This window comes from Gavia stellata, chromosome 3, assembly GCF_030936135.1.
Source record: "Gavia stellata isolate bGavSte3 chromosome 3, bGavSte3.hap2, whole genome shotgun sequence".
Lineage (NCBI taxonomy): Eukaryota > Metazoa > Chordata > Aves > Gaviiformes > Gaviidae > Gavia > Gavia stellata.
In genome coordinates, this window is record NC_082596.1 from 41,636,922 (window position 1) to 41,650,793 (window position 13,872).

Here is a 13,872-nt window from a genome sequence, read left to right on the forward strand (position 1 = left end):
CTTCCATGGTGGCACAGCAATTCATGTATTTTTCCTGTTGTATATGCACAGACGACCTCCCTACCCTTCCCTGTCTACATTCTGGCTCCCCACTAACAAAAACCACCAAAAGAGATTTATATCCTGTATCAGTCCTGCTTTTTCTCCTTTCTTTCTGACAATCTTTTGTAGATTTTACAGGCTGTGGATATATTTGTCTGTATTTGTCATTTGTCTCAAAGCTTCAACATTACAGACCCTAAGTTCACCTCATAATATCAGATTCAGTCACGCTGCTTTTCAGCAAGAGAGAACTCTAACGATCCTACATGCCTTTGTGCTTTCCTATCATCATCACTGAGAGCTTTTTTGGTCTCCATGGCTGTCTGTTTGAGCAAAGAAAATACCCAGGCCCTATATTTGATCTTGTACTTAACTCTTTGTATCAGTCTTGACAAAAAATATTTTATTAGACCGCATGAGAATAATGCAGTCTGTCCTGAGCTAACTTGCAAGTATAAGAGTTTTTGATGATCTTGAATCTGCTGAGTGATTGTTCACGTGATGCAGCTGTGGCTGCCAATATATGAAAAAATATTAATATCTGTATAAACTATTTTTGAAAATCCCACACAGTCTAAGAACATGCAAGGACATAAGAGAATGACCTCTAAAACAGTCAGTTCAAACACACATGAATTGTTCTGGAGATGTAAAATTCCAGCACAGGCCTTGAATAGGTATTCTTGAAAGCCCCCAGATATTTCCACAAAATGTTGAAAAGTTGGCTGACAGTCTAAGAAGGACTGAAATAAGCTGTTAACCTTGTGATTCCTCTGTCAGCTATAAGAAATTTATTTCCTCTTTTTTCTGGTACTAGCAAAATGTCGAGCTTTGCTCAGAATAGCCTCCACAAAACTGTTGCATATGATTTCCAGTTCACATATCAAGTTTTGCAGACTTTCCACTTCTGCATCACCAGTTTTTCTTGAATTATTCAGTTCCTTCAGTTAATGGCTACCAGTGTGTTGTACATGAAGAGAGTATGTGTTATAGTTTCATTTACTTCATGCCATGTCTTAGTCATTTTTAAATTTAGATTTTTCTAAATGCTTTTCTAAATTTGTGTTGATGCCTGGTAAACAAGCTGTGAAGGATCAGTCACCATTAACACAATCTGTCTATCCTGCACCAGAGACCCCTTGAAGGGAATTTCCAGCGTGATGCTGCAGGGTGTCTTGGCTTTTTGGAACGCTACAAGGCAAATTGTAAACAGTCTTCACTATGCTAGCACAAGCAACAGCTTTGGTAGCGCTTTCTGCTGAATCTGCTTCACAAAGATTCAGTGAATGACAGTTGTTTAGGAATAGTAGGCACTGTTTACCTTCTTGCTTTAACACACTCTAATTTTCCCCAAAACTTATATACCGTATTAGCTGTATTAATCACATTGTTCTGTTTACAGCCTTATGATAAGAATAATTCCAAAAATCATCAAGTCTGTTTTAACTCTTGTCTTTCTATTCCAACTTCAATAGTTCAGAGAAGACTCCTAAGCAGCATACCTTTTCTAGGTACAAATGATTCACCATCACCCTCAAAGGCAACAAGCTTTATGTCTGATCCGCTTTCATACGAATATGGTATACCATATTTCTGGTGAATTGTGTCTTGGCACACTTTCTGTTCAGGAGCTGGCACTGACGACTCAGCCTCACAGTCACTTCTTGGTTTTGCAGATAGTCATCTTAACCACCTTCAAGGAAACTGTGTGAAGATTTGCATATCTCCTTTTGTCTTATTCTCTGTCACTGCATGTGGTATGTCTCTGTTGCAATGACTCTCAAGGATCAGGTAAGTCATGTTTCTGAACACAGATTTTTCTCTAGAAGCTTTCATAAGCCTATGGACTGGTGGGAAGTTCCTAATTAAAATTGCCATAGTCATAAGAGGGCCATACACCCCAAGGAAGAGGATTGCCTTCTTGACATACATTTTGTAGAGGCCAACATGAGGCTGTGATCATCCTATTCCTTCATTTCATCACCATCTGAACAGGATGATTCAATAACTGAAATCTGTTCTTTTCCACATGCCATATTTGAATACATAATGGCTATGTCTCAGCTACAGGACCCAGAACTGCTTCCCATGTTTTGGGTCTGCGCATATGTGAGCTTCAGCTCCACTCCTGCTCCATCTTGTGATGGAGACCTAGACATTCACCACCCTTTCCCTGAGCTTTGATTTTGTGGGGAGGGAAGCTGGGTGTTCAGGCAGCAGAAGTGTCTTGATACAATTCAGTCAACCTCTCAGACTAGATGATCAAGATGTGGAAGGTGCATACCCGGCACATCTTCTGTACAGCTTAAACAGAGGCCATCTGCCTTCTTCTGTTGTAGCACAAGAATATGTCACAATTCAGATACTAAAGCTGAAGTGGCAAGTATTATTCTGCAACATAAGCACTCTTACCTTTCACAGCATTTAAGTGTTTCCTGCTGAGTTACCAAAACAAGTTCAATACTTAACAAACAAGCCTAGAATTCATTCTGTCTTTTTTTTTCATTTGGATCTCTGTCTAGTATATTTGTCACCAAAAATCAATGTCACTTACAGGTTGTAGCAAACTTTTGTTGATTTGGAGAAGATGAGGTTATTTGGGGGATTTTCACATGAATAAAATAATTTACATTTAGTCTGACTTCATCATTCTCTTAATGAGAGAATGCCTTCTCTAAATATTTGGTAATCTAATTTCTTTTATAGTATGTTATCACATGGACATTACAAATTTGTTAAGCAATCTCTTAATGCCATCATATTCAGGAATTATTAATTGCTCTTTGCCTCCAGATTTCTTCAGACTTTAGAGTTTCAGCTTCCACAGAGGGATGGTGGTTTGAAATTTGCAGCTGGTACCTAGTTTTCTAAACAATCAGCTCAAACCCTTAATTCTAGCCACAACTATTATGTACAAATCCAGAGATGATATATTGGTCCTTTGTTGGAGAGAAAGGGAATGTCTGAAACTACTGAACAGGGTTTCCCCAAACTGTGGCTCAGTGCCACAGTTTCAATTTCATTGAGAAAATTTTGATAAAGAACAGGATACCAGCAACCCAGCCCGAGCCAAAGCAAAAATTTCATTCTTCATATTCTTCAAAAGTTCAGAGTTGGAACCCAGATTTAAAGCTTTTGTTTGATGCTGCAGGCAGGGATAACACCTGAACACCATGAATTTTATAAACTGTTCTCTCTTCACCGCGACTCGTACTCCTTTCCTTCATCTTAGCTTCAGAACACAAAGCCTTTAACACAGTCCTGAAAATATTTTGTTGTCTGTTTTCAAATAGCTGGTAAAGCACACACCAGTATTTGTCAGCTATCATATTTCACCTAAAAACCTCAAAGCAATTAAGACAATTTATAATATTAAATATACAGAAGGAATTAATTGTTGAGAACTATTTGCATCTTATTCATGGATGAATCGAGACATAGGTACCTTCAGTAAGCCAATGGCAAAGCTAAGCCTGGACCATTCTGCCCTCCATCCTCTGTTCTAACTATGCAATATACATGAACTATGACATTATGAAGTATGAGAAGCTTCAGACAATGAGGAGAATGCTTTTTGGGAAGAGTGAATTTCTTTGAATTTAGTAGCATGCACGTGTTTGGCTAACAATAATTTTAACTGTAGAACAGTGAACACTAAACTTACGCTCACATTTTATTGCTTGCATTGCAGTGGCATAGGTTTTATGGTACTATTATTCAACAGTTAGCCTAATATAAGTTTCAAATGCATAGCTTATCTGTGATTTTGCTTTAAATTAAATATAGGCATTCAATATTTGTTTCTAGCTTCTCATTTTTCATTAAATCCATGCAATTCTTTAAAATTTAATAATGTGAGCTTTTTGCAACAATTTGAGAATCTGGGTTATGTAGTTAAAACACTGTGCAAATAATTCATATGATCAGACTAATATAACTTCAGTATTATAGCCACTTTTAAAATTTTGAGATTGTGATTCAGCTACCAGGAATCCATAACCAATTGTCTTCACATGGTCCTGGGTGACTATTGCTTATATAATGAATGACTCTGGAAACCTCTTGTTCTCAGAATACATTATAGTATATAAAATAAATTAAGTTGCAGTTTTACCTGACAATTTTCTTACTACAATGTCTGTTGGAATGTGGATTCTAGGTTACGTTTGTATTACTGCATGTGTTATTTACAGTGCAGAGAGAGGACTCAATAGCTTAGTTATGTGTGCAACATCTTCCTGAGAGATATGAATATGTGGAATTTATCTCGCTGATATACGAGTTACTTTATCACTCATGAGCAGAGCTGCCCCCAGTGGGTAATGGGACCATTGTTATCAGGTGAAGATTTTCCCTGAGGGCAATATCCTGCCATTGATTTTCAGACACCATTTATTGATTCCAGAGGATACTTCGTGTAATATCTGATAGTCTTATACAGCCCCTGCTTTAATGTACAATTGGCAACTTAGTGGTACCGTACAAATCAGTTGTCTTGTGAAAAAAAAAATTACAGTCTATTCAGTAAAGTTTTGGCTATTATCTTTCATAGGAAATTGTACCTTATACTATCTATTATTTTACGCATATTATTTTACACATATGTACATTATAAACAGACAAGCACAGAAGGCACCCATTGGACAACCCTGCTTTTTAAATATATACATAAATACATAGATACACATGCAGTTGTCGCCACATGTGCTTTGATGACCTGCTCATCCTAATTGAGTAGGTAATACTAAGGAACAGGAAGGAGAAAAAGAGAAGGGAAAAAAAAAGAGTGGGTTGGGGTGTGGGTGTGAAGAGGAAGGAAGCATCATGGTCTGGCCAGGTAACCCTTACTGCTTTCCCAGTGAGTGAGGACCTCTCTGAAGAGCCACTTAGAACCAGAAAGTCCTCTGATAAAATGTCAGCCCCATCACTGTGACAGTGTGCAGTATCACGCAACCAAGGACAGTAAGATCAGAACTCCCATGAGAGGTCTGCAGGTCAACTGCCCAAAATTTCCAGTAATTGGTGAATATTGGATGGCTTAGGCTTTGAGGACAGATTTTAAGCCCCATCCTTTAAAAAAAGTCCATTTCAGACTGACTTAACACCCAGACACAGTGATAATTGATGCTTTTGCTCAACCTTGAAAATCTTTGCCGTAACATCTCTGCCTCATTTCCTTCTGTAAAACAGAGAGAACAGTTATTTTATCGGGTTATTCTGAAGATTGCCTAATTCCTTGAAGGTGCTAAAACTCTTATAAATGAGAAGCAACACCACTTGACAACCAGTGATCGGTGGTGTGCCCACATTTTTATCTGTAACTTACTGTTTACAAGTCTGATGATCATGGGATTTTCTGAAATACTTACTGTTGTGGGTTAACCCCGGTAGGCAGCTAAACACCACACAGCTGCTCCCTCTCTCCCTCTGCAGTGGGATGGGAGAGAGAATCAGAAGGGCAAAAGTGAGAAAACTCATGGGTTGAGTTAAAGATGTTTTAATAAGTAAAAGAGAAAAAGACAAAACAAAACTCCCAAAGAGAAACAAGTGATGCAAAGATCAGTTGCTCACCACCAGTAGACCAACCCCCAGCTAGTCCCCAAGCAACAGCAACCCTGGTGAAACTCCTGCTCCCCATAGGAGCTAGTATGAAGAAAAGTAACTCTATCTCAGCCAACACCCGCCTGTATAATAACCTGAGTACAAATCCATGCAGTATTTGCAAATAAAAATCATGCATTTTCAGTTAAAGTTGACCATATGGATTATTTTATTATTAAATTACTATTTAAAAAAAATAAATTACATATTAAAGTGTAGACTCCTGGGCATTAATTAGGTTTTTAAGGAAATCAACCATTAGGTAATTAGGCAAATCTTGCTTTGGCTAAAGGACGTAAACCCAAAATTTAGGATAAATATTCTATTTGGAACATTTGAAATACATTTCTGAGTGAACAGGGAAAAAGAAAGGCAGAAAAAAAGACGGGGTCATGGTTCCCAAGTAAACACAGAAAACTTCAGAAAAATATACTAATGTTGGGGCAGCAGGTATTAACTCATGCTAATTTTGAGAAATGCAAAGTCATGTTTAATGCAAGGGATTTTTTACCTTATTTGTACTCACTGATGGGTTCTAAAAATATCCTAAAAAAGGTGGTGAGGCTTAATGACAATCTCTTACACCTGAAAAGGAATAAAGACCTAAGAAATGGGATGGAAGTCCTAGAAAATGTTATAATGCCAATAGCAAGTAGTGTTTGCTTACTTGTCCCACTGGCCGAAATCTGCCCTTAAAGATGAAGTGTCAAGAACCTATGTTGAGTTTAATGGTACCAGTATCTTGCTCACTGCATTATGTTTCTAGAAGAAATAAAAAGTGTTCAAAGACAGGTGATAAAAATGGTTACAGACCACAAGCAATATCTAAGTAAGTGGCTGAAGAAACCAAGATGATTGGAGCTGCTTAATTTAAAAAAAAAAAAAAAAGACAAATAGCCACATCAGAGGGAATATATTTGATTTGGATAAAACAACAAAACTTGCTGAGAAGGTCAATAAGGAACTTCCATTTACCCTCTAACAATGCAAGAACAAAAACATTTGATGAAATAGGAAAGCAATATACTTTTACACAGTTTGCAATTAACCTGTGGAACTGGCTGTCACAAAGTATCAGTGCGCTCAAGAGTTTAAGAGACTTTGAGAAAGAGATGACATCTTATCTGAGTAATGAGAACATCCACAGATAATTTAGTAAAAAAATAATATTTTAGATAGGATGCAAACTTTCATACTTTGGGATATTAATCAATTTCCATTTAAAAGGTTGAAAGAATTTTTGTCTGGAAAGATATTTTAAAAATTCTCTGTGCATTTCACAGTTAATTTTATACTGCCCGCAACCAGACAGAGACTGTGACCACAATTGTGCAGTGTTGCATAGTGACTAGATGATCCACTGGCAGTGTCTTGGACTCGTTGTATCCAGAGATGCAAGATTCCCACGCTGTGTAATATTATACTCTTTATATTAGTGTAAAGCACACAGATTCCTTCTGGAAGACTTTTCAGGCTCTAATTTACTATTGGTTTTACATTTCTATTATTTTCTGGATTACAGAATTTAATTAGACTTTTAAATGGTAGAATTAGTCTCCAAAATCTCTATTCTAGAGTCTTAATAAATGCAAGATGGTCTCAGTCTTGCTTGCTGCTTACTACAAGGAAAATAATGTTTCACTTTTTCTTATCAATACAATTCACTATTTTACCTATTGTGTCTCTTACATTCTTTAATGTGACTTTCTCCAGTAACTATTCTTCCTCTAACGCTTTTGTTACTGAACACAATGGAAGCTTTATTCAGTCCACTCTCTCTTTCCCTGGTGTTTCATTGTCTGGTTGTTTTGTAAAGAATTGTAAATGCGAGAAACTGTTCATTAAAATAATCCTTTCAGTCCCTACATCCTTCAGTTCTACAGATACACACACACACATATAGTCATGCATTGTACCTGCAGTTATGAAGCTAAAAGTCTGCTGTATCCCTACATAGAGATGTTAAGCTTTTTGCATATTTTTTCTTAGTAAAAACTAAGGGTAGACAGGAGACGTGAGCAAGGGGAAAAAAGATTTACTACAAAATTTCAATATTTTTCCTTGTTGAGCAGAAGGGAAAGGGTTTCAAAAGTCATTTCGGAAGGTGAAAGGATTGAACAACCAGCAAAAATTACTGATGTCACACTGGTTTTCCTTGTTGAAGCCAAAAGCTTGAGCCTTAGCCTTTCATTTCCCAAGCAACTGTCTTAACTCCAACCTATTGAACTGTTCTGGAAACGGCTGTCTAGCAATTTAATCCAGTAAAATAATTTTAGCAACTAACTAGGAACTGGGCACAGAATGGGACTGACCCCACAAGCAGGGTTAGGATACTTGCCTGTTGAACAGGATGGCTGGAGACTTCTGACTATGACTCCAACTTTGCCTTTTTCTCTGGTTTGTTGGTTATACTGTTCTTTTGAAAAAAATGCTGAGGTCTTCAAAGTACACATGCTAAGCTGTTGCTCTGACTTACCCTTTTAAAAAGTCCATCTCTAATGACGTTTTATGGAGAGCATACTCCTAAGACTAAATGACTATCTTTGTTGTTTTTTCTTACCATCACATTTATTCTGAATGTAAATGAGAGTATCTGAGTATCTGACGAAATTCTCAGTGAAATTACATGTTCTGTAACCCCATTAAATCTGCATTTTCAGATATATAAAAATATTCTGTTGGAAAAATCCTAAATGGCTGTTATAATCAATATGTCCTGTTTTCTTGTTTTCTCTTAGAACACCTAAAATGACAACAAATTGTGCTGTGTTTTATAGACTCAAGAGCTGTATCCCAGCATTCACGAGCCCATATATTCATGTCCTTTTCCTATTTGTAGTATATGCTTTTTGATTAATATTATAAAGAATAGCCTTCAAACATAGCATCCAGATAGAAAATACTGTGGTCAGATTCTGTAAGAAGTTTTAGTGCATTGATGGTCTTATTAGAATTAAGATGCAATGAGTTGGTTGAAAAAACTGAATATGTGTTCATGCAAGTGATTGCTGAGGACCCAAACTCCTAACATGTCCAGGCAAATACTGTGTTAATGTGGAAGCTAGATAGTTACACAAAGGCATGAGCTGTCTGGGCATAACACCTCCCCCATACAGGATGTTCTGAACATTCAGTTACACTTTAAGGGAGGTACATCAATATAGGGTGATGGCAGAAATACCTCTTTCAGCAAGAGCTATTTTTCTATTTTGCAATCTTTCAACTAACTGTTATCTCACTATATCCAAAACTCCACTGGTTTGCAGGAGTTAAGTACTACTGAACATGAATAAAGTGGTAAGGTTGTGCCTACTATGAATTTTGAAAAAAATTAGATGTTTTGTTCTGGGCTCTGCCATTTCCTTTGGAATAAAAACAAGTCTTTATGATCATATGTAGAACTAAGACCATGTAATTGCCCAAAAGCATCCTTCTTCAGTTTATCATCAAACTATCTACCATGTAAACCCAACTGGGTATGCGCAGATGGACAGAGATTCTCCCCTTCCCTGCTGCTGCTGCCTCTATGGGGAGCCTATTTAAAACAAGCTTCCAGGGGATGCTCCATTAGCTTAAAACATGTTGTATAGCTCTTCATTTTTGCTGTTGGTTTTGTTCTGTTTTCCAGCCAAAAATCTTCAAAAGTTTTCAAACACCAATGGGGCCAGGAAAGATTGTTGTCTGAATTTAAAAAGCAGAAAAATCAGCAGAGTTTCCTGTACACATGATTTCTTTCATTCTCTATTTCTTGCATTAAGCCAATTACTTAATGGACAGAAAGTTATTTTAAAATCCTTCAGAGTGTGAGGCAGATTACAGAAAAATCTCCCTAAGCAATGGAAAACAATGTATAAATAATAAGAACCTAATTATTCTCTTTAATGAAAAACTGCTCACAAGGGAGGAAAGATACGCATGCATATGCACTAAAATTAAGTCATCCTACTTACATGCTCGTGTCCCCGTGAAGCATGCTCTTCAAGCACCATTCTGAAGCTTAAATGCTGCTATGCTTCATGATCCAAGACATATGTAGGGAGAAGACAGTGCTGTACTTGTGTCAGCTCATTTTTGGCAGCTCTCCTGACTACAGAAAACAAGAGGAAACTTTATCATGCTACTTCTGTTTTGAAAAATTCTACAGAAACCAGACATCCCCCCCCCTAAAAAAAAAAAAAACCCAGACCACCAAAACAAACAAACAACTCCAAATCCAAACAAAGACGACCCAAACCAGCTGAGAAAGCCTGACAGTCACATACTCAGGCACAGGTGTAGAGAAAGCTAAAAGAGTTTAAGTCTTCTCCAGTATCCTGAATTCGGGTCTTTTGGTATGCAGCCCTCTGCACGATTTAAGGCAGATACAGGCTCTGGCTACTCATCTCAGGTATGAAAAGTCCAGCTTTAAAGCCTCTTCATATCAGATGGAGTAGACTCAAACATTCAGCAGCTTTTCTCCATGCAGTATTAATAACCAGTTTCTGGCTGTAGGTAGACAGGAACCAAGAGACAATACAGACTATTCGTGCTTACCAAATGACACTTCCTTCTTTCTTCCTTTCTTCCTTTCTTCCTTTCTTCCTTTCTTCCTTTCTTTCTTCCTTTCTTTCTTCCTTTCTTTCTTCCTTCCTTTCTTCCTTTCTTCCTTCCTTTCTTCCTTTCTTCCTTCCTTTCTTCCTTTCTTTCTTCCTTCCTTTCTTCCTTTCTTTCTTCCTTTCTTCCTTCCTTTCTTTCTTCCTTCCTTTCTTTCTTCCTTCCTTTCTTTCTTCCTTCCTTTCTTCCTTTCTTCCTTTCTTCCTTTCTTCCTTCCTCCCTCCCTCCCTCCCTACCTTCCTTCCTTCCTTCCTTCCTTCCTTGAAGGTAACGTTCTTCAAAAGCATGTTGTCCACTAAGGAGTGGAGGTGTGCAGGAGCTGAAGTTCACACTTTCAAATGTTAATTAAATGTCTGCTTGTCTTGATTCTTTTCAAGCAAATAGAGGAGCTCCCACTGACACGAGTAAGTTTTTACCCCTATCTTCCTTCTGTATTACTAAAATGTATAATTATTTAGTGCTGAACATCTGAGGCAAATAATATTTGACTCAAAACTGTTTTCATTAGAGCATTTGAGGCTGTAAAATGAGTGTTTGGGGGAAAAAAGAAGTTTCTGTTTCCTACCATCATACCTAGTTATGCAATGAAATGATTTCTATGTTCAAAAGACCTGTTGAACACACCAGTCCTGTATTTATTTTGCACAGAATGTCTAGAGGTGTTTTGGTTTTCTCTCACTTAATCTATTTCTGCTATATAAGTATATTGCATCCTCTACCACCCTCTTTTTAAGAATGTGAATACAGAACTTCATTATTAGGTTTGCAACTCTCAGAAATTATTCTTTGTGGAAGAAAGAAGAAACACCCCCAAATAATTAACTAGTGTGCTATTTTGTTCCCTAAATTCTCCTTTAGTAGTTTGTGTGCATAGATGAAAAGTAGTCAAAGCTGCCATAAGGTTTAGTACATTCCACTTGTACACCCTCTGTGAATTTATCACATGGTAAAGAAAACTTTTCCAGTCTGAACACAGCTGTTACAATCCCCTCAGTTGTTATAGTTGCCCCAAAACACTGTTTAGCCTAAGATTCCCCTACAGCTAGTCTAGTTACCTGTGATATTCTCCTGTCTGTCTGTTTTACAAGCAGGCATCCCACTGTTGGGACCGTATTCCCTGTTTGCTCATTTGATCATGTATAGTGTGTGTAACATACTGTATTTGGTTAAGGGAACTTTTTCTTTATTAGAAAAAGCACAATTTCTTATATCATCCTCCCCCAGACGTATTGACTATACAGTGATCTAAACCTGTTTTTGCAATATATATAATGAACGTTTATGGAGCCTAGATAACAAAACTGCCCTTTTTTCCACTATTGCATCTACTTTAGAAAATGATATTAAGCTAAACAATAAATCAAAGACAGCCCTGACATATTTCTAATTGTTATTTGATTCTCTTGAAGCATTTTTATATGAGCTGAATTTAGAAGATTTCTTCACACCCCTTTTCAGATAGCTCTAAAAGACAGTTAAGCAGATGTTTTTACTTTGAAGAACAAAGGCAAATGCAATGTTACTCAGGAATTCACGTGCCCTGTGAAGTGGGGTTTTTCCTGAGCACTGCTTTGGGTACGAGAACAGGGGTGGAGACACAGAGAAAGCCAGAGAAGAAAGCCTTTTTCCAGGGTCATTTCTATCAGTGTCAACACCAGCTTAGCAGATCCTGGTTCACTCCCCACTTTCCGCTGCTCGTTTCTGCCCCCACATGTCTCCTCAGTTATCTCAGAACAACTATTTGTGGGGGTCTGCAGTGAACCAGAGTGGAGAACTGGTATCTGTTAAAAATAACAGGGTATTTTTAACCTGTTTCAGTTTCTTGATTGGCTCACCACATGGCCTCCCAGCTATGCTCCCCTAAAGGCGGGGGCAGCACACGGACAGAAGATGAGAGGCAGGGGGACAAGAGCGGGCCCAGAGAGCTTCAGCTAGCGCTGCTGCTGAAGTCTGTGGAAGCTTGGCCTGAGCCAGCCCAGAGAAAGATGCTGTCATTACCCTGAACTTGCAACAAAAAGCGGGTATTGGCCAGAGGCTTGGATCCTGAACGCAAAAACTGAAACAGGATTTCTGCTTTGGCAAAATATTCCCATCTGTGATCATTTTTGTAAAGGAGCAGACCTCCATCGGAGACATTTCTCTCTGCTATTAGCTTCTGCTCATTTTAGTAAGTGCAAAACTAGATTGGTGAAAAATCACTGAAAAAGAGTTGAAATAAGTACAAAGGTGAGAAGCCTGAACCATTCCTTTGTCCACTTTTATGCTTTCCTTCATAAAGTAACATGAATCAGAAAATCAGCTCAGCAAATTATGTAATTGCAAACAGTCCTCCTTACCCATCTTTTTTGGTAGGCCAGGCCACCATCGTACTTGCTTGTGGTAAATCTTCTGTAGATTCATTTAATTATACAGTATATTTGGCAGTTATATTGGCCAGTCTTTCGATATTAAATTGCCCAGTTGTCTAATCCATGCAATAGGTGATATTGATAGTAGCAAGAGTATGTGTATGGAGCAAAGCTACATGCATTGGTAGGTAGTTTCTGTTTGTGAACTTTAAATTTTCTTTCTTCCAAAATGAAAATAAGAACTTTATTTCAGGCATCAGACAAAGGCATTACTGCAGCTTAACGCAGGGCTGTGCAGCAGCTGAGTGTTGTCAATTGTTGGTTCAGTTTTAACAAAAAAGCAAATGCGAAGTGATGTAACATACCTTTGCACTATTTAATTACCTGCAAAATAATGTCAAATCATCTGACATTTTTCAAGCCCCAACAACAACCTGATCCTGACTTCACTGGGAATCTGAGACCTCTGTATTGATCTATTCATTACTCCTGCCTGGTAACCCCTTCCTTTTCTGTCAAAATATTGCTTGATTATTCTTCTTTTACACAGCTGTTACATCTATTATACAGCTTAAACAAAGGCATGTTCTGATGCTACAAACAGTGATGCACATGTTTAGCTTTAAGTTTGCAACTAGGCCATAGAAGTCAAAGTTGTTTCAGTTTAAGGACCCACAGAACTATTGAAAGGATTGGGTCCACAGCCATGTAAAGATAAATATCAGAAACACAAATGAAAATACTTGAGCATATGCACAGCTTACTGTGGCATTACTAAGTCATTAGGGGTGATTGCTTGTGCCAGCAACCTAATATAAACATTAGATGATTTTGCATCTCCCTGATTGATCATACATTTGTTAGAGATGATGAGATGAATTTCATATTTCCATACAGCCTGAAAAAACTAATAAAATGGAATAGGATGGTGTAAAACAGAGAAGACCTTCTTCCTTATCCTGAAGGTCATTTCTTCATGAATACAGAAATATACCATCTCTTGGCAAAAATGTACAAATATATCCTGTAACATAATGCTCTTTATTTATATTTTAAACATTTTAATGAAATATTAAACAGGTTCAGTTTGAGATCCTGTTATTAAGCTATAGGAAAGGTCATGACAGTAGAGAGACTGCAATAGCTACTCTGAACAAAGTAGCTTGTTATTCAATAACAACGTGAAGTTTTAACCTGGAGCTGATATGCAATAACTAAAAATTATAAAACTATAACTTCCTTGTTTCTTATTTTTTGTAAGTGATCTTTTTCTCCAGGGGGGTGTATT